Here is a 26,557-nt window from a genome sequence, read left to right as displayed (position 1 = left end):
GTATGTTTCTGTTTACGCTTTCTCTTGCACCTCTGTCATCCCCATAAGCCGTGCCCAGGCTAGCCTGCTGGAGGACGAGGGACACATGGTCTGAGCCAAGCTTTCCAGTTATTTCAGCCAAGTCCACCCTGGAGCAACCAAGGCCAGCCAACCCCCAGTCAGAAGAACAACTCCAGCCAAGATCAAGAGAGCCACCCAGCAGACCACTCCAGATAAGAGAGCAATAAATGTTTCCTAAGTATGTCTCTGAGATTTTGTGGTTGTTTGTTACACAGCATTATTATGGCATAGACAACTGATACAAGATGTGGTCATTAGCCAGATGTGGAGGATCTTGTATGATATGCTAAAGAGTTTAAATTTATGCTTATGAAATAGTAACCCCTGAAGAGTGTTAAAAGGAGAGGAACATGATTTGATTCGCATTTTGGAAAAGTAAGTCTGGCTACAATGTGTAGGTTCAGTTGAAAGTGGAATCTCTTGCAATAGTTCAGGTAAGAGATAGCGAATGCCTGAATAAAGGCAATATCAGTGAGGGTGGTATGGAGAAGACAAATACCAGTGACATCAAAGAGGTAGATAATATAGCATGTGGTAGCTGGTTGGTTGCAAAAAGAGAGGGAAAGGAAAGATTCTGGTATGTTTCCCAGGTATGAGGTTTTGGTGCCATAAAATGAACTGCAACTAGGTTCTGGCAGGAAATATAAGTTCGATTTTACCACATTAAATTTGAGTCTCTATGGGACATTCAGGTAGATGTTTGGCAGTCAGTGTTACATATAAGTCAGGAGGTGAGGGCTCAGCTCTGGAGTTTTGATAGCAATACTAATTTAGGAAACCAAAGTGTATGGATGGTTAAGTAGAGCCATGAGGTTAGGTGGAATCACCCAGGGGGAGGGTGTATACTGAGAAGAGAGCCAAGGACAGGCAGGGCACTGGGGTAAACAATGTTTAAGGTGCTTGCTGAAGACGAAGGGCCTTTGCTGAAGCAAAGAGAAAGGGTACAGAAATACAGAGAATCAGGCATCTCAACGCCAGAGGAACACTTCAAAAAGAGAAGGATGACTGGTATCTACTTGGGGTAAGTTGTACCTCTCTCATTAACAATACAAGTCTATCAAAATTTTAGAACCAGAAAGGGATTTAAAGATCAAGATCTCACCCTTGCAGTGATATCTACAAAGTCATTTTTCAAACAAAGTAAGTAATTTTATAGGAATTGGGCCCTGCCAGTCTGATAGCAAAATGAAAAGTTAAAATACTTCTGAGAATATTTAAAAGAATCAACTCAATAACTGTGGAATCACTTTTAAGTCCCGTGAAATTTAAGAGAGAAAAGAAGAATTATTGTTAACATCCACAATAAGCTCTTTCCTTTCTAATTTCAGGTGGCTTCCCCTAGAGAACACTAGAACAGATGTTCAGCAAACATAAAGGTCATCTCTCTCCAGTGCGAGGCACTCTGGTTACCTGATTATTTATAACTTGTCATTTGCATCAGCTGATTTAAGAAGAAGCCAGGAAGCATTTAGGCCAAATGTGTAGGAACTTCCAGGAGGCTGATACTACATCAGGAGTACCATTCTAATCTTGCCCTTCTACAGGACAGAGACTAAACATAGTTAAATGAGTCTACTGTGTTAGGGTTGTTTTGTTTAATGTATACTCCCGAAAAACTGATTTCATGAGCTTCCCCTTGTAAAGTAGTGTGAAATTAACACTCCCCCAAAATAAGAAACTCCATCTTCGTATTTAGAATTTATTCAAACTTGGGATTTCTTGAACGATGCTAAGTTGTATGGTTGTCACTGCAGGCTAGTTTTTACAACACAGTAAATATCAGTGGACAGTGGACCCTACAAGTGAGTCTGCTAAGGTTCATTTTGGGTCTCTCACCTTCAGGAAGCTTCTTGAAGGAGAACATAGCAGCTGCTCTAACCACTGGAGGGGGCCATTTCATCAATTTCAAGCCTGCCTATAATTAATCAAAACTGTTCCTTGTCCCACCAGGTTCTCACCTGGTGATGAAAATGGCTTGCTTACCAGTTTCAAATGAGAAGACCCAGGACCCTTTGTTGGTTGGGGCTTGGCTTGAGAGAGTGCCTCAAACCCCTGATCACCCCTGGGAGGGCTGGGAGAATTCTGTCAAGAGTGCGGGTGACCCACAAACAGCTCATCAATGCCCCCACAGCTGTTCCCGCCCTATTATAGGCCTTGTCCACATGGAAGTAAGTGTTCCTTGCTCTCCCACGGACCAACCAACACGTTCTTTAAGTAAAATGTTTCTAAAGAAGAAGCTTACAAAACTTGGGGGCAGGTGGAGTATGATTCTATTTTAAATTAACTCACATTATTTCACTAGCACACAGCCTTGGAGACATTGGTGGTTAAGAACAGGAGGTTTTTAGTCAAAAAAATAATAATGTCTGTGCCTGTTTCAGTGGGCAAAAACAAAAGCCCAACTCAAGCTAGCTTAATAAGGATAAACAGGAATTTCTTGGGTCACGTAATCCAGAGGTCCACAGAATGATCCCTTCCAGAACAGCTGGCTTCAGAAATTAATGTCTTAAGGATGCTGTTGCACCTCCTCCGTATTTGGTTCTGCTTTCCTGTGTGTGAACTTTGATGTCAGGTAGGTCCTCTTGTCACGGTAATAGGTTGCCCTGTGTCAGCTCCAGGTTTAAATGGATCTTACACCTAGCTGTTGTCAATGCCATCAAGTCAATTCTAACTCCTAGTGCCCCTCTGGGCAGCAGAGCGGAACCCTACCCAGCCTTTTTGTGACATCCTCTCACTTTCCAGTACTCTATAAGACAATGCTCTGCTGCTCTTCACAGCGTTTTCATGGCCAATTTTTGTCCGAAGTGGGTGGCCAGGTCCTTCTCCTAGTCTGTCTTAGTCTGGAAGCTCTGCTGAAACCTGTCCACCATGGGTGACCCGGCTGGTATTTGAAATACCAGTGGCATAGCTTTCAGCTTCACGGCAACGTGCAGCCGCCACAGTATGACAACCGACAGATGGATGGTGTGGTTCCTTGACCAGAAAATGAACGCTTGCCGCAGCTATGAGAGTGCCAAATCTTAACCATTAGACCACCAGGGTTGGTTCTCACACCTAGGGACCCCACCAAAACGAGAGCCCCTCTTTTCCAAAAACTCTGCAAAAGTCTAGGTCCCGGCATGGCTTAGTCTCCCTTGGGATACCTGGCCACCTGTAATCAGTCATGCTCTCACCCAGGCCATGACCAATGCCACCACAAAGCTGACGGGGAGAGAGGGGCAGTGGTGTGGATGCATGGAGTGGGCTGCAAGGAGTTAGGATGAGGAAGAGCTGGTCTCCAAAATGCAATCAAACAAAAAAAGATTATTTCTGGAAGAAGAAGGAAGGGATGGTAGACATATAGAAATACTTTATATCTCTTACAGTTTGTAAAGCACTTATCATAGTGCTTGGAACATAAAAAGAACTTTAAAAGTAGTAGCTAAAAGAAGGAATAAGAGTATTAATAACGATCATGATAATAATATTTCCAAGACCCAAATAGATGATGATGTTATTTCAGTATACCACATTAAATTTGATGTTATTTCAGTATACCACATTAAATTTGATGTTATTTCAGTATACCACACTGTTCTTTGTACTACTTATTTGGTATATTTAGCTGCAAACTTGGACATAAATGACGTCAGTGCTATATGATTATTAATGAGAAATAATGAAAAGGCGAAGAAAGAGTATTCAGTGACTCAAGAAAATTGACATTTGGGCATAATAAATAATTTTGTGTTCTAGGAAATGGATAGTTGAATGAGCGGTCACTGGTTTTGTGTTCCTGCTTCAGCCATCACAATGCATCATTGGACAAATTTGTTATCTCGTTGACCTTTGAGCAGAAATCCCTATTCCAGACAGACCTACAAAACATGACTCAAACCACGGGACCTTTTTCAGGCGTTCTCCCCAGCCTGGAGTGCTATTGCCCTCCTCTCTGGCTATCTAATTCAGTCCACAACTTAAGGCCATCTCTGCTGTGAGTACTGCTCCAACTCTCACTGGTCTCTCATCTATCTTGTAGCAGTTTGTTAGGCATGTAAAGTCAACTGACAAAACCGGCAAACCCTTTATAGAATCTTGTGTCTATAGTACAATTTGACAATCATACTAGCGTGTATTGTCCCCCGTATATTTTTTGTGGTACACCTCATTTTTCACCTCTACCCGCTTGCAGTTTATGTCTGGTGATTCTGAACTACTTCTGCAGATTTTTGGACATGCCACACTTTCTCTTCTCTTGCAAATACCGCTTTTTGAATATGGAACAAGACCCTATGCTTTGCCACCCATTTCCCCACTCTTCACCTGGCTGCCTCTTGTTCATCCTGCTCAGCTTGAAGGTTGTCTCCTCTCATGAGCCTTCCATGGCTCTAAAAGTTAAGACAGGTGCCCCCCGTCCTTTTCCAGAGCCTCTGCACCTGTCCTGGTCTGCACTTTCTAAGTGAATATTATCAATGCAAAATCTTCACTAAGGCTTTGATCTACTTAGCAATTTAAAAATAACGCACAGGAAAAAATTAGAGAGCAATTTAATCCTAAATGACATTGTACTCATTGAAAGTACATGAGGAGTTCAGCAAAAGGGAAAACTCAGGAAGGTTTCAGGGAATGGTGTGTTTTATTCATCACAGTATAGCTAGCCCTGTGCTCAGTGCCTAGAACAGACAGAATAGCAGATTCAGTACCTAGACAAACAGAATAATTTGGAGGAATGCCTGAGGGGAGGGAGGGAACGTGTAACAGAGTGTGAAGCGTGACCTGAATTCGAACACACAGGGCTCAGTAGGGGATTATTGCATCTAGTTTGAATCTTGCATAAAACTGTATGAATCACACCATTCTTGATTTGAGGCAGAGGTAAAGAAATACCTTAAAAAAGAGCATAGAAAAAAACAAGAAGAGACATGGAGGTTTGGAGCAGTGAGGGTGAGGGAAGTAAGAATGAATCGCATCTACAGAGAGTTTTGTGGTTTTAAATTTACTCCCAGACTAAGAACAAATATATCACACCAAAGTCTGAGATTGTCTGCAATGGATTCTGAAGTATTGTTTTTAGTCAAGTCAGAGCCTTTAAACTCTGAGCAGAGACTGAGAAATCATAAAGCTCTTATCCCAAATAGCACCTCTCAGACGAATCTGGGTTGTATTTCCTAGGTACCAGAAAACAATGCATTAGTGGCATGATCCTTAATGAAGAGTTTGGGGTGATCTATTGTTTATCAAAGCTTTGGTCTGTGTACACGGGTTATAATGAACTAATCACCGCACAGGAACTTCATACACTCTGGGAACCATCCCTGAGTGTTGTACCCAGGGAACCTAATAACAAAACTTGAAGCAACTGTGTAAGGGCAACAGGAAAACAACCCAAGCTGTTATCTCTTATTGAGTCTATTTTCTGGTAGAGAATCCTGAGAAAACAAAAGACATCTCGTTTGAAGTGTTTTTGCCTTCTTCAAGTTTGAGGGAGAAAAACATCCCTTTGAAGTACTTACAAATTAAACACTGCTGAAGACTATTTCTTCCTTCATATCTGAAATATTTACTAATTCTGTAATTGGACAGTTTTGCCTTTCAAAAAATTGTTTATTTAATTAGCATCTATTTGTGCCTGGAGTTAGGTATTGCAGAGGATGATCCAAGAGAAATAAAATTACATCAGCATCACCTGGGAACTGGTTGGGAATGCAGTTTCTCAGGCTCTGCCCCAGACCTGATGAATCAGGATCTACATTTTAGCAGGCACCCCAGGTGATGTGAGTGCACCTGTAAGTTTGGGAAAGGATGTTGTGGGCTGTACATTGGAACCACATGGGTTTGGTTTGGTTTGGTTTTTGGTGTTTGTTCTTAATGCTGTTGCCTAGACCCTAGCCCCAGAAATTCCTATTTAATTTGTCTGGGGTGCATTCTGGGCACTGCGATTTTTCTGAAGATTCCCAAGTGATTCTAATGTGCAACAGAGTTGGAGAACCACTGCCCCGGGGTCACTGTCCCAGGGGTTTTGGTCTTTGTTGCAGCCTGGGGCACTTGCTAAAATGCACATTCTGAGTCTTTAGGTCTGGAGTGGATCCTGAGAATCTGCCTTTCTAACTAGTTGCCAGGTGATGTTGATGTAATTTTATTTCTCTTGTATCTTCTTCCTCAATACCTAGCTCCAGGCACAAGTAGATGGTATTTAAATAATTTTTCAAGGGCCCACATTTTTTTTCCAATATAAAGATAATTGTATTTTATGGCTATTTTTCATGTGTGTTTTTTAAAAAAGGAATGGCGGCACAAACTCACGCCCATAAAGAATAGTAAGAAAGAAAATTAAGGTTAACTTAAATATTAGCAGGCTGGAATGGGTTGAATTGTATCCCCAAAAAGAAACGGTGAAATGTTAAACTCCAGAACCTCAGAATTAACTGAAAATAGGTGTAATTGCAGATACAAGTAGTTAAGTTAAAATGAGGTCCCGCTGGAGTAGGGTTGGCCCTTTATCCAATATGATGGTGTCCTCGTAAGGAGAGGAGAAGAGACACAGAGACAGACACAGGCACGGTTATGTGATGATGGAGGCAGATATTGGAGTGATGCATCTACAAGTCAAGGATCGCCAGCAACCACCAGAAACTGGAAGATGCAGGGAAGGATTCTCCTCCAGAGCTCTCAGAGGGAGTGTGGCTCTGCTGACACCTTGATTTCAAACCTCTAGCCTCCAGAACTGTGGGAGAATTAATTTATGTTGTTTTAAGCCACTCAGTTTGCAGTAATTTGTTACAGCGGCCCTGGGAAACTGACACACAGCCTATCGCCTTTGTACTTACTGCAGAAACCAGGAGGCTTTGTTGTTTTGTTATTTTGCATGCAGGACATGAGGGCCACTGTCTGTTCACAAAAGCTAAATTGATCTGCCAATGGCTACTTCAAATGTGGCTCGTCATTTACTATTACATATAACGAAGGAAGGAATTATAAAGTAAGAGAAGCAAGGGAATGGGAAGAGTTATACTGACAGAAAAAATGAAGGAAAGTGGGGAGACTTAAAACTCAAGGAAAGAAATAATATATGTGTAGGTACTTTTAAAGTTTTTTATGAATAATCTTAAATTCGAGAAAAGTGCAAAAGTTCTCAGAAATGAAATTATCCCGTGATGGAAATACATCACTTTGTGATCATATGGATCTAGATTTAAAAGCCAGCACCATCTATGTGATTTTAAGGAAGTCATATAACGTTCAGGAATCTGTGCGATGAGAACGCCAGCAATAATACTTTTCTGTAGAGGTCGGTTCAGCAGCCTGTCAAAAACATTCAATAAATGGTAGCTGTCATTATCAGAAGGCAGGAGAAAGAGCATTGAACATAAATTACTCTAAGTTGCCCTCTAGTCCTCCTTTCATTCAGAACAAAATTAATGTTTATCAGTTAAGCTGAATGCCACCTTAAGCCCAACTCAGGAGAGAAAATATGGAATAGGTTAAAGAAAAACAACAGTAGTGGGGCCAGCCTGTGGCGCAGTGGTTAAGATCGCACATTCCGCTTCAGTAGCCCAGGATTCGCCAGATCAGATCCCTGGTGCGGACCTATGCACTGCTTGTCAAGCCATGCTGTGGCAGGCATCCCACATATAAAATAGAGGAAGATGGGCACAGATGTTAGCTCAGGGCCAGTCTTCCTTAGCAAAAAGAGGAAGATTGGCAGCTAACATTAGCTCAGGGCTAATCTTCCTCAAAAAACAACAACGGTAGCAACAGCAGCAAACCCTGCATCGGAGAGGGACCCCTGGGACTATCAGCCTGCCCTTGTGGTCAGGTCTAGGACACAGGACACCTGGGAGTGGTGCCTGGTGGGAGAAAAAGACTTTTAAAGTGGGGGTGGGTATGGGGTGGGTGGCCAGTGGTCCTGAAAACAAACTTTCTTTCACAATTTTCCCACAGATCAGTCTTGAGTAAATGGAATGTTTTTCCTTTCAGTGTATTCAAAACATATCTGATTTTATTTCTAAATCATTCCTAATAAGTAGGTCTGAGCAAAGACCACAACTGATAAGAAATTTATGTACCTATTTTTGTACAGAAAAAAGAATAAATGAAATAAAATTTGCTCTTAACCTTTATTTATTATTGAACTTCAAAATGAGAAAAACTAAGGCCCCATTTATAACGTTTTCAAACCAACTAAAATTCAGTACAGGCCAGTATTTTGGTTTTTTAAACGTTCATTAGACAAGAAGAGAAAAAAGTAGCGAAGTTTGTTCTACTAGAGACAAAATGAGAATTTATTTCCAATAAAGACACAACATAACCTGTCCCTCTAGTTTTGTTTTGTTTTCGGTCAGAAGAATTTCTACCACCAAGCAGACAAATAACTATATAATTTACTTTAACCTTCAAAATTATTCTAGAATTATTTAATTTCCTGGGTAGCGGTAGAATATAGTCTATTAATTAGATTGGGGGACTTTCATTTCTGGAGACGTTTGTTCATTCCTGGATGCTATAGATTGAACGTTTGTGTCCCTCCAAAAGTCATATGTTAAATGCCAACCCCCAGTGTGATGGAATTAGGAGGTGGGGCCTTTGGGAGGTGATTAGGCTGTGAGGGTGGAGCCCTCATGAGTGGGATTAGTGCCCTTATAGAAGAGACCCCACAGAGCTCCTAGTACCCTTCCATCTTGTGAGGACATAAGATGAAGAGAAGATGCCATCTGTGGGCCTGGCAGTGAGTCCTCAGCAGACACTGAATCTGCAGGCACCTTGATCTTGGACTTCCCAGCCTTCAGAATTGTGAGAAATAAGTGTTTGTTGTATACACCACCTATCTATGATATTCTGTCACAGCAGCCTGAGTGGACTAAGACACTGTAGTCCTACTCTCTTCCTATTTTATTACAATTTCTCTCATACAGGTCTGACTACCTGTGAAATCCTGAAGGATGGAGACTACCTAATTCATGGTTTTATGCTCAGGACCTTCAAGTTGCTCCATAAATTTTGTTGAATAAACTATTATAAAACTATGGAGTGGACCTTAACATGCACTGGTGAACTGTAACACACGAACCCTGACACAGTGGATATTTGTCAGTGTTTTGGTCTCCAATCATCTAAAGTGCCTTCATTTGTTTAAAGAATGCCCCTTTGTATAAAGATAAAAAGTCACTTCCCCAAGCGCCTGTAATTTCAATCCCCCATCACCTTTCAAATTGGGACATTATGACACTGCCAAGAAGAGACACTGGAGCTTCCTGCATGCTGGTGGCAGAGGAAGTCCCAACATCTAGTTTTCGAGGGGAGCGGTGCCAGCAGCATCGTCTGTCCCACAGGGTCCAGAGGTCAGCGGTAGTTGCAGCAGCAACCTCACAGGACTGGTGTGAACTGTGCCGCTGTCTCCAGCCCGGCACCCTCTGTTCCCAGTCCCTTTCTGATCCTGATTCTCCAGCCTTCCTGGAGATGTTGTGAGCTGCCCAATATCTTCTAGCTAAATCTCTTTTCTGCCTAAATCATCCAAAGTTCACTTCTGTACCCATAACTAAGAATCCTGCCGAGTCCGATCAAGCTCCATCACTAATCAGCAGACTGACAGTCTCGCCTAATACTCTGGGATTAACTAGATTATCTATTTATAAACATGACTGTTTTTGACTATATGCCAAAACTCCCTTCCAGTTCTAAAATTCTTTGATTCCATCAGGGCAGTTGCAGTGAGGGATGTAAATAGTATGTTAATCCAGTACCTGGGCTTCTCGTTCATTCATCCACATGTATGTGTGCATTCTAGACGGATAGACCACACATCACAGTTTTTCCAGTATTGCCTGTATCTTTTAAGAACTCTGGTCAGTAGAGGAGTCTGGACTTTTGGTGACATAAATTATATTAGGGCCAACACTGAGAACTGTACAAGCTCCATTGTCCATCAGCCGACTGTACCTCACATATCGCTGAATGTGTCACTGAGCAGGGAGAGAAAAGATGTTCCTTAGACCCAACTTAATCATGATCTGTAGGGCGATTTGCTAAAGTGCCCTCAAGGGAGTTAAGTATGCTTAGGGTGTTCCCTTATTATTCACGACTGTCACACAAATCAGGAAAAGTCATTCTTGTCCAAGAAAGAAAGGCGCTGGCAATTCAGTCACACAGTTGCCGGGGTGCTTTTTAAAAGCAGTTATGTGAAGGAAAATTCAGAGGAAGCCAAATTACACAGGGCTGGTTACCTGCCATCAAGCTGGCTGTGGTGCTCTTGTTCCCCTGATCTTTATTCCTAACAAAGGGCTCATGTACTTTGGCACTTATCAGAAAAAAGCACTAATTTTCTTTTCACTTCCACAAGCTATCTCTTACAGATGAGATTTAAATAGGAGATTAGCATGAAATTCTTGCCTTTTCTTCTATTTCTATAACCTAGAAACCATTCAGTGGATCCGATAAGATCAAGTTTCTTTGCAGTTTAACAATGAGAGGGTACCTTTGAGAGGTTATTATTATGAGGACCATGCTGTTCTTCAAGCTTCCTGGGGAGTGAATTATATTCTGTTATCTGTAACGAATTCAAAGAAGCCTCAAGAAATCAGAATCCGTACATTCTAAACAGCATATTTTCCCAAACATCTTTGTTTGTAGAAAGGAAGATTCCCTGCCATTCCCTGTTCTCTCTGGTGGTCAACACCCAAAAGCTTTTTAAAGTGACCTTTCCTCTGCCTGAGCGAATCTAACAAAGAAGAAAAAAGGTAAGAAGGGATTATGCGAGGGTGGCTTTTCTTTATTTGTCACCTCAAAACTTGGGATACATAAAATACATAATGGATAGGATTAAAAAATTGAACAGAAGAAAACAGAAATAAAAGAAATAATCTTAGGGCTAGGAGACTTCTTTCTCAACCAAGTGGAAATCTGTGGAAGTGTTAGTTGAATACGTGGGTCAATGATGGTTTGACTAGATTCACCATTTGTCTGGATAGAAGCCACACCACCTTCCTATGATTCTGCAGTAGTAATTAGCTGTGTCTTTCATACATGTCACACCCCACCACTCTTAGGTTGTGCTCTCTGCATTGTTGCTCATGTTTTTCTGCTATATTGATGATCCAACCAGACATTTCTTCTGAACAAATGCAGGCCATTGTTAAATGAATGGACAAGATTAGTCATTTTGTCTCTGGGTATAGAAAATACCTTGTTTTATTTTATGGCACCAATTTGTGCTGTTAGAATCATCTTCAGCAACAATCATTTGTTGAAAATCATAAGGCTTTGAAATGCAGTGAAAAGAATGTGGATTCTGGATTAGACAGATGAGTTTGTATTCTAGTCTCACCATTAATTAACTTATGTGTGTCTCTTTTCTTTCTTTCTGTACAATGATCTGGTAGGCAGTGACTAATAGAAATAGCAAGCAATAGGATATATTGGAGTATATGAGGAAGCCATTTGGTGTAAACCTAATTCGGCCTGACCTTGTTTTTCCAAAAGGGCCTGACCGTGGCGTTAAGCATGCATTGTATATCTGCTTTAGATATTCCCTATGCAAGAACAAAGGCCCTTGAGATAAAGGTGCAACTTCCCTCCCCCTCCCAACGTTGGCATTTCCTTAAGGATTAAGCATCTTTCCTTAGGCTAGGAACTGATTGCTGCGCTCACCTGTGACCACCCAGCTTGAGACAATAGACTTGCCTCCTGCTACGCCCTCTGAGATAGCAGAACCACTACCTGCTGTGTCCATCAAGCGCTGTGCTGACAGGGCAACCTTGCGACTATTGTGGGAGGGACATTTCAATCATGTGTGAAACATCCTGTTTGGGGGTATATAACCACTCTGTATACCTTCTTTGGTGCCCTTTCTTCCTTCGGGAAGAAAGGCCCCAGGCCACGGTCCTCAGATTTTAGCTCAGAATAAACTCTCCCAAATTTTCATTTATAGATTGGTTATGGATTATTTTTGTTGACAGCAGCCTCTAAGACAGCTCCCAATGATGGCCTCCTAGCATTCATGTTCTTGTGTAGTCCCCTCCCTTTGTGGGTTGGTTGGACCTGGTGCATTGCTTCTAATGACTAGAATGTAGAATATGGCAAAAGTAGGGGGATATCACTTGCAAGATTAGGTAACAGACTGTAGCTCCCATATTCTCGCCGTCTCTGTTTCTTTCTCTCCCTCTCTCTCTCTCACACTCTCCCTCGGTCTATGACCAGTAGCCAGTGAGGATCTGAGGCCTGCCAACAGCCATGGGAGATGCAAGAACTATTTGCTGGAATCTTAGAAATGGACTCTCTCTTAGTTGACCTTTGAGATGACTGCAACATGGGCCAAAGCCTTGAGTGCAGCTTTGTGAGAGACCCTGAAGCAGAGAACCCAGCTAAGCCAGGTCTGCATTTCTGACCCAAAGAAACTGTGAGTTAAATAAATGTGTGGTGTTCTAAGCTGCTAAGTTTGGGGGAGGTTCCTTAAATAGCGATAGATAACAAATACAAATGGAAATAGTAACACCTCCATTCCAAGGCTGCCACGCGGGTTAAAGATGGTGTATACATCATGTTTGTGCATAGCCTTTTCTCAAGAAATGGCAGCTCTGACTATTACCAAGTGCTCCTCTATATAGGGAGCGACTCTCTGCATCACTTACACTCTAAGTTTCATAATGCAACACGGGTTAAAGGAAAAAATAGTTCCCTTTAACCTCAAATTAAAGAAATTTGCAAAGAAGAGACTTGTATTTTTGGATGCTGGTGGAAAGACTGACTGGCAGCTCTTTGAGAAGTATAGACTTGATTGAAGCAATAAAGGAAGAAAATAAAATGAGCTAACATGGGTGATATGGAGAATGGAAATATCCTGTATGGACTAGGATTTAATGCCTTAAGAATAAGCCTCAAATTCTCTTCACTGACTGAACCACTCCTCAGGGCAGTCATTTTCAAACCTTTCATGTGATACTTGAAAATCTTAATGATAAAAGATTTAATCATGTTTTACTTGAGTAATAAGAAATTAAATTTGCAATCATAGAACTGAAAAAAAAAAAAAAGTAAATGTAAAGAGGGCTCCCCAGAGAGGCAGTATAGCATCAGGGAAAAAAGTCCCTGAATTCAAAATTAGAAGCTTTGATTCTGAGATTTGCTTTGCTTTTGCTCTTTCAAAAAGCACGTGTTGAGTGCCTACTATATGCCAAATCCTCTTTCATCTCTCTAGTTGCTGGGCTATAGCTGTGGGCAGAATGGACAAATCCATTGCCTTCATGGAGCTAGTGGGACATGAAGAGATACATAGATAATTACAATTGTTATAAGTATCACAAGGAAAAGAACAGGGTATAATTTTAAAATGACAGGAGGGAGGGACCAACACTGAATTGGAGGTCAGGGGAAGACTCTCCCGACGGAGTGACATTTAAACTGAAGGATGTGCATGAGTTAGCCAGGCAGCTGACTGGGGGGAGCGATATTTCAATCAGAGAAAATGGCGTGGTGGAGGCTTTAAAGCAGGAACAACTTGGCATGTCTGAGCAACAGAGTGGTTCATGGGCCTAGAACATGCTAGGCACAAAAGGAGAGTGGAGGTTGGACATACAAACAGGCCCAGATGGCACAGAGACTTGTGTGCATGTTAGCACGTAAGTTATCAAGGCATTGAAGGATTTTAAGTACAATGACGAAATTTATTTTTAATGAATGATCACTCTGGTGGGAATATAGAGCTGGGATTGAAGGTTAATGATAAAAAACCCAAAAAACTGTCAGAGGACCTGGTGTTAACTAGAGTGGACACGGTAGAGATGGAAAGAAGGGGATGGATTCGAGATACATTTTAAAGGAAAAATCCAGAGGACATGGTGATATGTTGGATATGGGAAGTGAGAGAAAAGGAAAGGGTTGTCAGGGAATGCTCCTGGGTTTATGAATTGAACAACTGGGTAATGACGTGGGATTTACCGAATGATAAAAACGGGAGCAGGAAGAAATTGGGGAGGAGGACAGAGAAAGTTGAAAGTTTCCGTTTTACACGTTGAGGTTGTGATGCCCACAAGACATTCAAGTAGAAACCAGTGGGCTGCGAGTCTGGAGCTGCAAGAAGAAGTCAAGTCACATATCATTTGTGAAACTTTGGACAAGTCACCTTATAATTCTGCACCTCAGTTTCATTATCTGAAAAATGAGACCCAACACCTGCCTGCCTCAATAGGATGGAGGGAAAGACAGATGTCTATCAAAGACAGCCTCTATGAATGGCCTCTCTGAACTGTAATTCAGGATAGACATGCAGAGCGCTTGATTAGTGACGGAGGACTTCTCACGGTGGTAAGGGAAATGCGAAAGAAGGGCATATCCTAAGTTTCAATGTTTCCATATGTCCCTATTGGCAAATGTACACACGTTTATGGAGAAAAAGAAAAAGAGAGAGGAGGGGGGGACAGAGAAATGGAAAGAGAGGGAAGAAAAAGGAAGGAAGGAAGAGGGGGAGGGAGAGAAAACAAACAGCAAAAACATCAGTGTTAGTGATTTTTATGCTCCTGTATTGGTTAAAGGATTACTTCTTTTAAAAAAGGTCAAATTATGACTCTAAAGCAAACATAAATGTGTTAAAGGTTTTATTTAGCCCATTAATGATGGAACTAGTAAGATGAAAACAACAACACTGAGTTCAATGGGGAATCCAAATACACACACATGCATAAAAACACACAAATATATATATTAAAGGAACACACACACGTGTGTGTGTGTGTGTGTGTGTCCAGGAAAGAGTTAACTCAGCAGGCTTGGGTTACTCAAACCCTGCACATTCCAAAGAAAGAAATGGTCCTTGGCTGACACCTAGGAGATGACCTCTGAGCCTTTGGAAAATCCTGGCTGCTAAGAGTGTTTTTGTGTGTCTGAGGCTTTGGACCGCATGACTGCACTGCACCAGTCTGACCTCTAGGACATGGAGACTGAGTAGCTAATGTCAGTCACTGGGTACTACATGCCTACATAACTGATCTCCAATAAAAACCCTGGATACCAAGGCTCAAGTGAGCTTCCCAGGCTGGCAATACTTTCCAAGTGTCACACATAGTTGTTGGGAAAAGTAAGTGCTGTTTGTTTTACTCCACTGGAAGAGAACAACTAGAAGCTTGTGTCTGGTTTCTCCTGGATTCTGCCCTGTCCACTTATTCTTTTTGCTAATTCTAATCTCTAGTCATTCACTGCAAAACCATAACCCTAGGTATGCTGGCTTTTTCTGAGTCCTGTGAGTTCTTCCAGTGAATCACCAAATCCGAGGACCTCTGTGTCTTGGGGACCTCTGACACAGCAGGCAATCAGTAATGCTAAAATCTATTAAAGATGAAAAACATGTCTGTTTTTTAGGACAGATGGAAATCATTTGTGTTCCACAAAATAAATTTGCATTACTAGTGGTGTTCTTCAATTTACAGATCTGTAAAAAAGAGCTCAAAGACAATAAAGGCACAGACTCTTATGGAATCAGTTAACTCTGGAGCTTTTACTAGACAACACATAGCATTCTATTGAAAGGACATCTAGTAATATTTTTGCCCATTTCAAAGCCTTTTACGATTTTTTCTGACATATTCATCACCCACTTTCTAATCATTACTCCTTAAGGAAGTTCATGGCCCAGGCAATGAAGAATCTCTAGAGGCTTAAATTAAACGGAAAATAGTTATTTTTTAAAAGGTGATTCTCACATTAAGGTATTTGATCAAATCAATGCCATTTTATTCTCCAATTTATTAACCACAAATTTTCTAATAGTAAAATGAAAATCTGTTCACTGATTTTTTCTCAAGAAGGATTCACAAGTCGAGCTTATTTGAAAGAGAAATCTGTTTCCAAAGGCGTAGCGTTAAGTATATATATTCAAAACTAAAGAGACTTGAAAGACTAAACAGGCTTAAGCCTTTAAGTTTCTTATCAAACAATTGCTGACTTTTAGGGAACTATTATGAAGACATAACCTGGAGAAAGTCTTGAACAGAACAAGATCATCATCAAAGGAGCTACCACATGAGGGCATACTAACAAGACTGAGTTTGAAAAAGAAAGGAGAGAAAACAGAATCAAAATTTAAAAGCTATCAGAGGAATGAGGGTAAACATGCAAACCCAGGATCATGGATTCTGAAGGCAAGCCTTAAAGCCTGCTGCCCAGTGCTCCCAAAGCCAACCCATTATTTACACTGCCAAAAGGGTGTTCATCTTCAAAAACTAACAAAATTATGGTTCTTCTCAGCCCAAAGTACCCTCAATGGCTGCCCACTGTCTGTGGGATAAATACAGATTTCTTAAGTTGATATACAAAGTTCCTCTCAAATCTCATTTTGTGCTACTCCTTAATACTGTTTACTCCAGCCACCAATGATTCCCAACTTGGAAGTGACTTTGGAGTTCTGAAAAATTTACTGCCCGGGCCTTCCCTTGGATTGATTCAATCTGCCCAGGCACTGATATCCTTTTTAAACTTTCCAGGTAATTCCAATGTGCAGCAAAAATTGAGAACCCATGGACTAATTGTTTGTAATCTCTACTTTGGGGCTCCAAGAAAACATGGCTGTATCAATTCTTCTCACTCTAAAAGAAACGATGGTGTCCAACTTAATTTAGGTTAATTTTTTCCTTGTGTAATATTTATCTTTTCCAAATTACTTTAAAGGCTTTGTTCAGAGGATTAAAAGTCACGGAACATAGATTAGCCTTTCTCTCATTCAGGAACAAATTCTTTTCCAATTAAGTCACATTCTTTCTGTCTCTGCATCCGAATGGATTCAGTAGGGTAGAAACAACAACAGAGCTATGAGCTACTCTTGTTTACTTTGGTTCCTGTCAGCAAGTACAGAGTTATCAGGTGTCGGTTAAATTTAGGTTTGAGAAAATGACTCTTATTCCGTTGCCAAAGACTAGCTAGTCAATTAACACGGGAAACTGATACCAAGACATGGCATTTAAAATAGTGTTCATGGACCCAACATTCTCTTCCTCACCGCCTTTATCCTCTTTTTTCTCTTTTTCTGAGTTAGAAAGAAAAGAGAGAAGGGAAGGAAAAAAGGAAGGCAAGCAGGCAGGAAGGCAGGTGGGCAGTGGAATAATTCAAGTATTAATTTTGGATTTTAGCATATAAATGCTTGTGAAGAAATAGGTCTTCAGCAGTCTCATAACAAAGGTTCTCTAGTTCTTTGGCTTTCCCCACCTTGATACATATGCCTTCCACCTTTTTGTTTCCTTAAATACCCTTCCTACCTGAGGTCTTCCATAAAACATTTCATCAGGCAGATAAATTGCAAAGCTCATATTTTCTACTGTCATGAAGAAATATAGGGTATATATCACTATAGGGTAAGTAAACCAATTGACTATTTTAGTTTGACTTAGGGTTGATCTTTTGCAGTTTACTTTACCCATTATTCCACCCCTACACCAATGTCAAAGTCTTCTGTTGGCTCTAGCAATAGCTCAAGCAGTAAGTGTCCAGTTACACAGTCTCTCTAAAATGTATGTTGATTGCTAAGCCCAGTAGAATCCCTTTTGATCTCAAGAAGTTCTCATGGAGGTATTCCTTCATTTGGTTCTTGTTTTTTCGGGGGCACTCAGCTCTCAGTCATTTCCACTAATACTCCAAAGGAAAATTTTCTACAGTATCTATTTTCTGCTTTCCAGTCTTTCCTTACAAAATTGAGTCAACTGGCTTCTGTCTTTTTCCATGACATTCTCACCCTTGACCAAAGTATCCTATTTTCGGATTCCTATTATCACAAAGTTCCATGTATTCTTCCTCACTCAACTCCTATAGTTTGTCCCAAGAGTCTCTCCTTGGCTTCAAGTCGTAGGTCCTTTAAAGCGCTAGTTTTCTCAAAACGCACATTTATATCAAAAGCCGATCCTGCCTCCTTTGCCAGAGTATACTTTAGTTCTCACATACTGTGGAGGCAGGAGTTTTCATTAGAGTCTTAAGATTAGTAGAGTTGTCTGAGTGACTTGAAGAACATGAAGAAAATAATCTAGTGTTGATTTTTAGATTTAATAAGTGAAGGTGAAAAAAATTTTAATGAAATTGGACAGAAGAAAAAGTACAGAAATGAGGGTGCTGTCCTTTTTAGAGTAGATAACCTCCAAGTAAGAGATAGAAATGCACTAGAGTTACCATAAGCTTCTTAAAAAAGCATCATGCAGTATGCAATGTATGAGATTCCAATAGAACAAAAGAGACAAATAAAATTATTTTTGATTAAAAAATAAAGCTAGTTTAAGGAGTGGTTTGGGAGGACTTCAACTTTACCCATGAAGACGGGCGAGAAGAATCACAAAAGCCCAGCTCAATTCTGCCATCTACTGCCTAGCAGCAGAAACCATGGTTGGTTGACACCTGAGTCTGTTCTGGTCCCCAAGGTCACTACTAGGGCATCAAGACCCATTTGAGGAAGACAATAGAAGCCACTGAGATTATGCCCAGGAGATGCAACAAGGCTTATATCAACAAATAACAGATACTGGGTTTGATTTAACCCAGTGAGTAATTAGACCAAGCCAGGGTTTCTAATATATCCATATCTAATAGATAACTAATTATATTCCACCCATTCTTAAAGCTTCACCACTACTGGAGTAAAAACTCAATCTATGTAACGTTTTTGAGTGTTCATCAACATTGTGCAAAGACAGCTGCCCATTTTTAGTCTGCTCAGTATCACACGGACCTAAAAGTGACAAACTGTCCTCTCTTTACTCACTCTTTCAGGAAGATGGATCTTAAGATATTGGAGTAATGGACTAGGAACAAGCATTCTGGGCTTCCTGTGCCCCATTATTCTTGAGCAATGTCGTCTTTAAAGGACAGAATAGAGAACATAATTTGAAAGACTGTATGTTTTTGCCTTCCTGAAAAAATGACTTCTCTATTAAATTCTTCCTTGAGTCATATTTTGACAACAAAAATTCATACCATGTTATATTTGTAGCCCACAATGATAGCTCTTGTTCTTACATGGAATAAAGGGCAAAGGATCACATTTTCTGTTTCCATCTCTAATTCCTAGTTCTGACAGTGAGAAGGAACACTGATAAACTTTAGCCTAGTGATTCTGCAATTAGCATGTGTTGATGATCTCCTGTCAGTTGCCTAGACTTTAAAGTAAGAAGCAAGCATTTTGTAAAGATTGTTGGAGAAGCAGTCCTTAAGAGCCTAGGCTTGTGGTCAGGAAAGCATGGGTCTGACTGCTGGCTCTATTGCTCATGAATTCTAAACCTTGCCAAGCCTCAGTTTCCTTCTCTGTAAAACCCTCCCTTATAGGATTGTTGTGAGCATTAAATAAGATTACACATGTAAAGAATTTAGAACAGTGCTGGCACAAAATAAATTCTCAATAAATGTTATCATTATTGGTATTATAAGCAGTGGACTTTCACTTTTGATAGCATAACCATACCCCATTGTTTTTGTGATACTTTATGATTTCCAAAAACTTCTGCTTACATTTAGCTCATTTAGTTAATTTCACAAGCCTCTGAGATAAGTAGGTATAATTCTCTCCCCCATTTTACAGATAAACCAATTAAGACTCAAAGAAGTCTGGTGGCTTGTCAGAGAGTACACAGCTGGCTTGGTAGCTGCAGTAAGACCCTGAAACTCACACTTAGCTCTTCTGATGCCACTGCAGCTGCTCTCAAGAGAGACGGTCTGACCATTGAAATGTCGCGTCTTGCTCAAGCTGGTATTAGTGAGACATATTCCAGACCTGGTTAGTTTTATCCTGCTCCTCACATATCCCAAGGCAAAGGGTTTCAGTTACTATTGAGACCTTTCTCAACCTCTAAGGAATAATCAGCTTGTAATAATCCATTATTCAAATGTACAAATCTCGTATGTATCCATTCCTGTGTTAATGAGGCTCTGCCAGCTTCAGGCCTTCCTGTTCAATGCCTTTTGCGGATATATCCTAGACACCCACCCAAGGAATCTGGGTCCCCGGGACAACAACAGATCTTTGAGTTATAAAACTGTTTTATCTCCACTTTCAGAAGATCCTACCAAATGTAGAAAAGAATTAGAAAGATCAATGCTGTTCTGTAGTGCCCAATCAAGAAAGGAAAATAAAATTTCACATTGTCCTTTCCTTTCCTTCCAAATCCAGATCCATCGGTTACTGACCCCTTCTCTTCCAGGCATAGCTAGTGCCTTCTTGCTTGTCTCGTTTGTGTCCTAAGGGCTTGGCTTGCTTTCTCCTGCCTGGGACATGCAGGCTGTTGGTTCTTTCTTTTGGCTATCTTTGGGAGTGACTCTGAAACTTCGGAAGATGGTAACCTTTGAGGATGCCTGTTGGATCAATGGAATTGTTTAATACTGCCAGAAATATTTACTGTTTGTCCCAGCTGAAAACCAAGATATTTAAAAAGACATTTTTTAGTTGCTCTATGGTCAAAAATAGGTCAAAGTGGAAGCTGATATTCAGAGCCTGCTAGGCATTTTTTTTCTATAGGCCTTCTTCCTTAAATTAAAATAAAACCATGTACCCAGAGGGAAAGAGACAAATTAGGGATAATGTAGAAGAATGGGTAGATTAACCTATAATGTCATTTAAGTTACAACCCAATTTCTGAGGAATTCAGAGCAATGGTCCTTATCTTACAAATCTTTGCACAACTGGGAATGCAGCTCTAGAGGCAGTTCAGATTCCACCCATTCCCTTTCACCAATCCCAAAAACCTCCCCTATTTATCTCAAAATGTTTGCAACCTCTCTGGGAACCCTTATCAAGACCATCCCCAGTTCCTACACTGAGGGGAGACAAAGGGAAAAAAGAGTCAAACAACTATAGAAGCAACCTTGCCCAAATCTGGCATCTTAAGTGTCTTCTCCACAAATACTAGTAGAAGAACACTTTAGCCATCTAAGCAGGTAACCTTAATTTATTTCATCTGCCAGAAACAAAATTTAGATCCAACCATTCTTTCATAACTAGTGAGCTTTACTGTACCTGATTCATGGCAGTAATTTTAAAACAATAGCTATGTGGTCTCTTTGTGTATATGTCTCTATATATATACATTATAAATGTGTGATAATTTTCTACCTCCAGATGATATTATCAAATTTAATTTGTAGAGACTTCTATTTAATTGGCTTAAAAACAAACAAGCACTATATAAATTGAGTATACTCTCACAAATATAATAGAAATTAACCCAAATGAATTTTAAGACCATATGATCTATGAAAACATTTGGTATTAAAGCTAATTTAAGTTTGCTGGTTTAACTAAAATAGACATGTCTTTAGAGTTATCAACATTAAATGTAAAACTTTTGTTTTATCTAGGTTTACTAAGAGTTAAACAAGTTCATGTTATCTTTATTATAAAGTTTGTCAGCAAGAAAAAATAACTAAAGGTAATAACTAACTGCTTTAATATCTCATGAAATTTTCATGAATAATCTGATTGTTAAGAACAAGTGAGGGGCTGGCCCATGGCCCAGTGGTTAAGTTCATGCGCTCTGCTTTGGTGGCCCAGGGTTCAGATCCTGGGTGCGGACATGTCACTGCTCCTTAGGCCATGTTGAGGTGGCATCCCACATGCTACAACTAGAAGGACTCACAACTAAAATATACAACTATGTACTGGGGGGTTTTGGGGAGAAAAAAGCAGGAAAGAAAAAAAAAGCTTGGCCAAAAAAAAAAGAACAGGTGAATTACACAGATGTTAATGAAGTGAGAATTTTCACGTGTAATAATTATATTTTGTGGTATGTGTACTTAAAAATAGCTTCCAAAATCTTTTTGGTAACTTGAAATCTTAGAGTTTTGCTAAGTTAAGTTAAATGATGGGAATTTATTGACTGTCTAGATCATTTCCAAATAAGATAAATACTAAAACATTAATTATTAAAGAAGTCTAAGTTTACCTAATTCTGACTTCTTATTAGAGAGAAACTAAAAGATAAATTTGGGTCTGTTAGTAAACATGTCTTGTGCTTTATTGAAAGATTGTACTAAGAAGGAGCATATGCTTCTAGAAATTATGAAATGAATTCATAAATTTGCCGATCTAAAGAATGCTGGTATGGCAGACACAATTGTTTACTTCTTAGTTTTTACTGGAAATTAAGGTTTATTAGGGCTAAAAATTCTAATTAATACATGCAATTAAAACTGCTAAAATAATAAGGGAAACATCTTAGTTTTCATCATTATATTTCAATAGAGACCATAATATACCTCTGTGGATATTAGATTCTAGTGCTGTTCATTGTCTTTTAAGGTTTTGTTAACTACCTGTAAACTGGCCTGGATACTGAACTCTTCTAGTTTCCTCCAATACCTGGCTACAACCCACCAAACTAAGGTATCCAATTTTCTCCCATCTTTCAACTTGGAATTATTGAGAACTGAAACTACCCTTTTTCCTGAAGCCCTGCAAGCTGAAACTGAACAACTTGATATAAATTTCAGAGAAATCACCACAATAGCTTATGGATGGACAATCTTCATGCCTATTGTTGTATGGGCCATTCAGACAGATCATCAGAGACCTTCAAACTGCAAACTAGAAAAATCTACCAGATTGCCACTGCCTGACTTCACTCCATCTGAAAATGCTTCAAGCTGACCATCTAGAATTATTCTCGACTGACTGCCTTCAGAACTCAGAAACTGGGATTATAGTCTGCTCAATCATTAACTATTGTTTTTCTTTTGTTTCCATAGAAATGCCTCTTATTAAATACCTGATTGCTTGTACTACAGGCCTAACTTTGGGAGCCTACCTGCGTCACTGCCTCCTGAAACTGGATTCTACTGATTAATTGGACTAACCTATTCTCTAAATCAAGGCACAGGTTCAATGAGATGGAGCAATCTACCAAGCCAACTTCTGGAATGTGAAACTTCTAATGAAGTTTCAAAGATGGGACTGGAGGGGTTCAGAACAGGCCTCCCCAAGATACATCACTTTGGCATGTGAAATATTTTGAGTTAAAATATTTTGAGACCCTAGAGGCTTAAGAGAAACTTTTACTTCTTTAAAGAATTTACACTGGGGACCTTGCCCATAACAAGAGTTATTACCAGAAATAAATTTTTATGACCTATCTGTATGGCAGGGCAAACCTCTAATTATTGAACATCTGCTCTTCTTATCACTCTGTGAATTACCCTCCTCCCTCTGAAGCCCTAGGCCCCTATCCCATTCCTTCATTCAAGATGGCATAAATACTTCATTTTACCTTGCTGTCTCTGCCCCTCTCATGTAGATGGGGTCTCTGTCCCTCTCACGTATATGGGATTCCTGCACAAACAAAATTAAATTTGATTTTCTCCTGTTAACCTGTTGCAGTTTAATTTTTAGATCAGCCAGAAGAACTTAGAAGGGTAGAGGAAAATATCTTCCTCCCCAACATCACCTTCTCTCCAAGACTGGCCTTCATCAATCTTCTTTTCAGAATGAATTGCTTTCTTATCAGTGTTTTCATGCAGTTTACCACATTCCTTTTTATTGCACTTGCATTTGATCATCAATATTTGTTTGTGTGTCTAGATTCTCCACTGGACTGAGGACTTCTTGAAGGCAAAAGTCACATCATTCAACTTTAGAGCGTCAGTGCCTGGAATGCAAATGTTTGATCTATGAAATATATAGGGCTTAAAAGCTGCAGGTAGTATGCTAAGGTTCACTGATATTACACCTCACACATCTAATAAAAACAGATCTTTCAAAATCTCCATGTGTCTTTTCAGAAGGCTCCACACAATTACCAAGTGCCAATGCAAAGGTAGGCTCACAATTAAGAAAAAGAGAAATATGGTACCACATACTAATTGGGAACTGAAATGTGAAAGAATTGATCCACTTATAAATTACATTCCAAAAAAGTAAAATCTTTCCATTCAGATTTTAGCAAATAATAATGAATATTTAAATAAATCATGGTGCATAATGCATTTATTATTTTGTCTTTTGACCATTCCTTGTATGGCTTTGGGTGAACTGAAGGAATTAACAAATTTTTGTTTTTCTTAAATCTCAAACAACTGTTAGTATCTCTGATAAACAGATTTTAGGACTATGATATCAAATACTACAGTTTTGTGGGTAGTGAGGTTCATAGCAGAGTTTAGAGAGCATGGTATTGAGTGTTAAAGTACAAACTTTTAGGGTGAGATAATAAAGTCTTTTGGGTGCCCTATCTTAGAAGAGCCTAGACTTCTTTTATTTTCTCCCAATCGTGATGAACAGGTAACTATTTTACCTTTTTGATTTTGTTTAAATCTCTTAGTTTTGGGTACATTTTAAATCTAGTGTCTAAATCTAGTATACCAGTATGCAAATTTCAAAGTCTATACACTTCTATCTTTGAAACAGGAAATCTTTTTCCCCATTGTTTTCTTAATGTTTGTTTTGAATTATCATTAATCTAGGTTCTCACAAATTCATTTGGCATTTATCCCCTATTCTCATAAAGATATAATTGTAAAAGTTTGTAAACATAGTCTTTCTCTAAAATAACAGCACACCCATATGTGTTTATTGAGTTAGCTATATTTCGAAAATAAATATATAATTTCATGGTAGCTTCCTGGGCAAATTTCCAGTAATCACCATGAAATGAAAAATGGTGGAAGAGGTAGGGGATGGTAGCAAATCGTTGGGGAGAAGAACCACAGGTTATCACAAATTTGAAAGGAGTAATCCTCAAGATTCAAAACTTTTACAGCTCTTTTTGTCCTTGTGCTCCCTATTGAAAACAGTCTATGTTAAGCAGAAGCAAGCCCACAATGCTCGTGAATAACTTGCATTCTTATGCTGGAGAGCAGCCAGTTACCCTGGGACTAAATTCCTGTTTACTTGGTAGTGAATGTGGGAGACAAGCTGCATGCCAGTAGCTGTTAAGGCAGTAAAAACACAGCCAGAGGCTGTCACAGGGAGGAAATCACAGAGCAAGTTAATTTGTGAACCTCAGGGACAGAGATTAAACACTGTGCAATGAAGCTCAAATGGCGGCCTTGTGTGAAGTGGGAAGAATCTGGGCTGAGAAGCCCCCTTAAGAGTTTAGCAAAACATTTGCATAACGAGTGGCACATCATTGTGCCTCTACTTGCTCTTTCTTATAATCAATAGCCTTCAAAATTTTCTTCCAGAAAGGTTGTTGATTCACTATTTGGCAGAAATGCAAGTTTGTTTCATTCTGATTATCCCATTCTTCCTGATATATCTGGTACAGAAAGAATTAAAGCCAAAAGGACAGTATTTGGGGTCGAATTCTGAGCATCCCAGACACAATTTGGAAACCAGGATAGCTCATTATGCTATTATGCTATGCATATGCTGTTATACTGGCTATGAAGCTGCCACATGCAGTGTTTCAGGGACTTGAGACTGCTCCAAGGGCTCATATTTGCATTCAGAACTTGAGTAATTTTTGACCAAGGGGAGAAATGAGAACTGCCAAATCCATTAGTTTGTCTACACCTCCAAACTGTGTGCTACACTGTGATATTCCACAGAGAGAAGAGAGTACCTTCATATCCTAGTTTCCTAGGAAATGCACAGTGACTTGTGGATCACTAGAACCTCACTATGGTATCCGTAGGTTTCATGTCATTAGTTTTACAGTTGTTTGGACATAGAGTTTATTTTTTTAAAACCCATTGGATAGAGTTTGGGATGGGCCAGTACTAAATCAATCTCCACTGCCATGGCTAATGATTTATATTACGTTCGCAATGTAGTGGAAAATTGAATGCATCTACCACATGTCCTATTTTGGAAGACCTTGAAGGTATTCTTCAATGTTTTATCAGGAAACATGAAAAATAGCCTGCCAGGTCCAGAATCCAGAAGCTTTATCCATTAGCACTTTAAATCTAGTCAAATGGAATGTACACACTGGTGCTGGGAGGTCTGGGTGTCTGGGAAAGATGAGCACAGCAGTACACTAACAGAGGACAAATGTTCAACCGACTATAAAGCTTAAGCCCTTAAAAGGATGCATTCTTTTTAAGGTTATGTTGTTGTCATCACTTTGCATTTAGATTTATCAATGAAAATACATGCCTTTTTTCATTCTTTAGTTCAGATTTTATTTCCCTTTTTTGAGGTAACAAAGATTCTAATAAAGAGATTAAGTCTCTGCCTAGTTCAGATAATAATTAAGCCATCTTCCAATTTTTCTTAAAATTATTCTTTTCTTTTTTGCATATTTTTCTCTCCAAAAAAGGACATGGTACTTTGAGAATGTCCCCAGATCAGAACCAGGAAAAAAAAGTGCAATTAATTTTCCCAGTATTGAAGCCCAACATACTGAACTGTATTTGGAATTCTTTGTTTCTTTCTTTCTCTCGTCCCTTTCCATACCACACAATATTTTCCCGGTCATGACAATTCCAAAGAAATATAGAAGGGCGTGGTTATCCTTATCACCACTTTCAAAAGTTAGAGGTGTCCTAGTTTCCATTTGGAGCCAACTGTGGATGTCATACGTGAATTTATCTTAACCCTCTTGCTTTTGGTAGTCTGTTTGTTTATATTTTTAGC

The 26,557-nt window shown here is 39.6% G+C and overlaps 1 long non-coding RNA gene across 1 annotated transcript; it reads left to right on the top strand.

The window, feature by feature from the left end:
* Nucleotides 1-900: 900 nt before the first annotated feature.
* Nucleotides 901-23,347, top strand: LOC139078932 (uncharacterized). Its single transcript, XR_011532124.1, has 3 exons — nucleotides 901-1,081; nucleotides 10,666-10,772; nucleotides 22,286-23,347. It is a non-coding gene; the product is annotated as an uncharacterized lncRNA (long non-coding RNA).
* The last annotated feature ends 3,210 nt before the right edge of the window (nucleotides 23,348-26,557 follow it).

Source organism: Equus przewalskii, chromosome 23 (genome assembly GCF_037783145.1).
Source record: "Equus przewalskii isolate Varuska chromosome 23, EquPr2, whole genome shotgun sequence".
Taxonomy (NCBI): domain Eukaryota; kingdom Metazoa; phylum Chordata; class Mammalia; order Perissodactyla; family Equidae; genus Equus; species Equus przewalskii.
Note: the sequence above shows the minus strand (reverse complement) of the source record. Positions and strands in the feature narration are given on the sequence as shown.